Source organism: Bison bison, unplaced genomic scaffold (assembly GCF_000754665.1).
Source record: "Bison bison bison isolate TAMUID 2011002044 unplaced genomic scaffold, Bison_UMD1.0 scf7180017864213, whole genome shotgun sequence".
Taxonomy (NCBI): Eukaryota; Metazoa; Chordata; class Mammalia; order Artiodactyla; family Bovidae; genus Bison; species Bison bison.
In genome coordinates, this window is record NW_011494785.1 from 2,581,429 (window position 1) to 2,586,430 (window position 5,002).

Sequence of the window (5,002 nt, forward strand, 5' to 3'; positions counted from 1 at the left end):
ACAGAGGATGAGATGGCTGGATGGCGTCACTGACTCGATGGACGTGAGTCTGAGTGAACTCCGGGAGCTGGTGATGGACAGGGAGGCCGGGCGTGCTGCAATTCATGGGGTCGCAAAGAGTTGGACACGACTGAGTGACTGATCTGATCTGATCTGATCTTACGCAGTGTATGGGGTCTTATACCATGTTTTCTGACCAGGGATTGAACCCATGCCCCATGCATTAGGAGCATGGAGCTTTAACCACTAGACTGCCAGGGAAGTCCCTGGGCATCTTAATTTTTAACAAACATCTTGAATAACTCATGCATTTCAAAGACCGAGATCCTGCCCCTGACTAGGGGGTAGATATTGTACATTAGTATGTTTACTAAGTTGTGTCTGACTCTGCTATCACATTGGACTACCATGGTTTTTACCAATAAGAAACCTAAGACTCAAAATAGTTCAATTGCTCAGGATCAGATAATATAAGTTGTAGGGACTTCATTCAAACTCTGAGCCAGGGTGATCGAGGACTCCACTTGACCTGGTGGAATTCTGATTTATGCCTGTCATCCTGCATCAATAATGGCAGCCTTTTCAACCTCAATGGCATTCTGGTTTAGATACTAAATTATACGGGTACCCCATGGTGTAAAAATGTTAGTCACACACTCCTATCCAATTCTTTGCGACCCCATGAACCGTAGCCCTCCAGGCACCTCTGGAGAATTCCATAGAATTTTCCAGGCAAGAATATGTCAGTGGATTGCCATTCCCTTCTCCAGGATATCTTCCTGACCCAAGGATTTAACCCAGGTCTCTCGTATTGCAGGCAGATTCTTTACCATCTGAACCACCAGGGAAGCCCACCCCATGGGGACCCCCTAACAGTTACTCTGTACCACACCACTGCCCCTCCAAAAGGTCACCCAGTGTGGTTATGGGGGATACACAGAAGATGGCAGTGTGAGGTGGGGAACCTATCATGGCCTGGCTGGGGAGGCAGAGAGGAGGTGGAAGGAGAGACAGATCAGGGAAGACATCCCAGCTGGGACACTCACCCTAACCCCCTTTCTGCCTTGGGACAGGATGGTAGACAAATGTTTTTTTTTTTTTTTTTTCCTTTTTAAAATTTTTGGCCACACTGGGTGGCATGTGGAGATCTTAGTTCCCCGACCACGGATCGAACCCGCGCCTCCTGCATTGGAAGTGCAGAGTCTTAACCACTGGACCGCCAGGGAAGTCTGGACCACAGATCTTCTTACGAAAGAAACTGAAAGACAGACTTTCTTTTCCACCGAGAGCTGCAGTCGTAGCAGCTATGAGCATGCATCGTACCAATAACAGGGTGCTCGTGTTGCTGACTCCTGTTCTAACCACCCACACACATCGCCAAGATGAGCAGAGAGCCGGAAGGGCAGCTGGAGGGCGTGGCTGGGCAATGGGCACTCCCAGGCCTGGGAAACTTGGGGAAGGTGGATCCCAACCCTCTCCTGACCCAGGACCCATGTGTCCCAGCATCCAGCTGAGTCATGAGACAGTTTCTGACGTAGTCTTTCTAAAGTATGACCTTTGTGGATGATGGTGGCAAAGTCAACACTGAGATCCTCAAGCCTCATATTTGATGAAAGGAAGCTCATTTCCCCCCTTCTCCAGGGACCTTTACAAACAGAACTGCCTGCACATCTTGACTAGTTTAGATACAGCCCTGCCCGGAAGCAGGAGGATGCAGGAGATGACCTCTGAGGTCCCCAGGCGCCTATGAGGTCTGTGATCATTACAACCACATGTCAGGACCTGGAGACGTCCCTGTTTCCTGCTCCTCCACATGGTGGGGGGCTGCGGGGCCCCTTGGCTGGTGTAGTTAGCAGGTCACGTGCCCTTTTCCCTGCACACCACTCCCTACCCCGGCCTCGTCCTCTGCCTCATTGCCCCAAGAGCAGGTCCCACAGTTCTTTTCCTGGACCTCCCTCGTGTCCTGTGTGCAGAAAGCAGCTGGGGTGCGGACACAGGATGGGGCCCTAGCATTTTCCTACATCTTCTCTGACACGCATCTGGATCTTCCAAGACCAGCCTGGGCCATTCCCAGAACCAGCCTCTTTCAGTGACAAGGAGCAGGATGTATGCACACGTACGCGCTCAGTCATGTCTGACTCTTTGTGACCCCAAGGACTGTAGCCCACCGGGCTCCTCTGTCCATGGGATTCTCCAGGCAGGAATACTGGAATGGGTTGCCATGCTCTTCTCCAGGGGATCTTCCAGACCCAGGGATCAAACCCGCGTCTCCTGTATCTCCTGCATTACAGGCAGATTCTTTACCACTTGAGCCATTGGGAAGGAGCAGGAAGCCCTCTTCCTGAAAGAGAGCCGAGACCCTCTCCAAAGCCACCCCTACAAACTGCGTCCACTCTGGACTAGCAGAGCTAGTGGCCATGGTGGCTGTGGTCAGAGGTGCCACCACTGGCCGGATGTGGCTATTCTCTGAGGGTGCTCTTTATCCCAGAAGCCCAGGGAAGAGCATCCCTTGAGGACACGAGGCCTACACATGCATCTCTGATTTAGATCATCCTGAATCGGGCAGCTGGAGGCAAGGGATTGGCCCAGGGCCCAGCCAAACAGAGGTTCCTTGGAGCCAGCTGCTGGGCTGACAGCTCAATAGAGGGAAAGAAAGCCTGGCTGGGGTGGGGTGGTGGGAAGTGGGAGAGAGGGCGGTGGGGAGAGGACAAGGAGGAGTGGGGAGGAGTGTGGAGAGGAGGGGCAGGAGGTGGGGCACAGGCTGCTGCCCCATCAACTGGGGACACAGAGATTTTAGGGCAGAAGCTTCAGGGAAAGGTTGGGGTGGAGGGAGGGAGTGGGGTGGAGGATCTCAGTACCTCCAAGCTGGGCCTTTGGGGAGACTCCAGACACAGTCTCTGGGTTGCGGGGTGGAGGTGAGGTTTTCAGGAGAAGAGAAAAGAAAGCACTAGAACTACTCATAGGTGCAATGCATCCCACTCAGCTCACATTTGTTTACACACCTACGTTTTGCACGCCAAGGTCCATGCTAAGCCCTGGACAAACCGGTAGATGAGACTCGATCTCTGGCAACTCTCTGGGGAGAAGACCCACAACATGCCCAGGAGGCAGGTGTGGGAGCAGAGGTAGGTGGGGAGTGCTGAGATTCCTTCCAGAAGGAAAGGAACACATGGGTTTGTCTTTATGTGTGAACTCAGGGATCTGAGAGCTAGGGAGCCCCTCAGGAAGGCAACATGTGGGTCAGTACCTAAAACCGCCCCAGACAAAGGCTTCCTTCCTCGGTGTTCCACTTCTCCTAGGGACCAGGTAGCAGGGACGATGGTTCTGAAGGTCAGAGAGGGAAGCTCCGATAACACTGAGTTAAAGGCTTCCTGATGTGGGGTTTTCTGTTCTTTGGTTTTGGTTTTGCCCTTAGAATTTCTTGGAGCCTCTAATACGTAAATTTCTGAGACTTGGACAGTATGGACTTTTGGATGCTGCAAGAGACTCCGTGACTTAGAGTTGTTCTGCCCCAGGGGTGGAAAGAGCTAAAGAATAAAAGACCGGATGTGGCACTGATCTTCAGGCTTCTCCTGGGAGGTCTGGGCGTCCTGTCGGTCACTCCACCTGTCCCCAAAGGCTCTTTGAAAGTCCTTCCGCAGGATTAAAGATTTGATGAGCTTGGCTTTGTCTTCAGTGATTTGACCTTGGGTGAACGTTTCCCTTTATAGCCTTTCCACCTTTTTGCTCAGTGAATTGGGTCTCGATGCATTCCCGTTTTCAAGCGCTATCTGTCCCCAAAGCAGTTTTGTGTTGGACTATTCACTGTCATTTCCCTGAATTGTCTTTTATTATTTCCTCCATAGGTTCTGACTGCCTGGCCAGGCTGAAAGCACCCTGAGGGCAGAGGTACTTAAGATAGTGGTTCAAAGTTCCCCCAACAGTGTGACGAGATGGACTGGGAAGGGACTTCTGGGAGGACTGGATTTGCTTCTTCACTCAGCCACTCAAATTCCCAAAGGTCATTTCCTTCTTCTATTTAAAAAAAAAAAGTGTGTGTGGGGGGGCACTTCTCTGGTGCTTCAGTGGTTAAGAATCTGCCTTGCAAAGCAGGGGATGCAGATTTGATCCCTGGACAGGGAACTAAGATTCCACACGCCAAGGAGCAACTAAGCCCACATGCCACAAGGGATCCTGTATGATGCAATTAGGACCTGACTCAGCCGAATAAATATATATTTCAAAAATAAAATAATAAAATTTAAAAACGGAGTTAACTGAGCTGAGGGAAATGGATTTATAAACTAAGTTTCCATAGACCCCAAGTCATGTTTGTAAATCATTTATCCAGCTCCTGCTTACTCTGTTCTCAGCACCATGCAAGTCATGGAGAACCCTGAAATGGGCCTGTGGTTCATCCATCCCATTTCATCTGGACTGTGTGTGGATAAGGGTGACGAACATGGGGAAAGCACGCTTACAAAGCTTAAGAAAACCTCAGCATTCTGGAAAGGGAGATAGAGATATTTTTAAATGCAGGATTATCAGGCTACGTTTCTCGAGCTGGGGTCCTCATGCCATCCTCCCACTTCAGGATAGCCACATTGGTAATACAGAGCAAGCCCAGGGACAGGGCACTTTTGATTCTAAAAGGAGAACTGAGAAGGTGTTTTGCACTGAGATAAACTGGAAGCTGGGATGTTGGGGGGAGGGGGAGGGAGGGCAAGGAGGGATGGAGGTGGGGGAAGCCAGGGGCAGAGCAGACAGACCCCCAGCATGGGCACGCACCCGAACAAGGGCATGTTGTGAAGCTGTGAAGCCTGCGTGGCTCCATCCTGGCCCCTTAAGGACCACCCTGGGAAGCCCTCTAGAAAACCCATCCATCATGGACAACAGTCTGCTTTCTTTCCTCCCCGGTTCAATATCCATAGCACAAAAATGTGCTTCGCTAATGGAAACCTTGTGCTGGCCCCTCCGAGGATGCTGGCGGTGAGAGGCAGAGGAGGAAGCGGGTGTGTGACGG

The 5,002-nt window shown here is 51.3% G+C and overlaps 1 long non-coding RNA gene across 1 annotated transcript in view; it reads left to right on the plus strand.

Moving 5' to 3' along the window:
- Positions 1-5,002, plus strand: part of LOC104992221 — a 25,519-nt gene that overhangs the window by 4,273 nt on the left and 16,244 nt on the right. The window contains exon 2 of the long non-coding RNA XR_825678.1: positions 3,846-4,000. This is a non-coding gene — a long non-coding RNA (uncharacterized LOC104992221). The remainder of the gene's footprint in view (positions 1-3,845; positions 4,001-5,002) is intronic.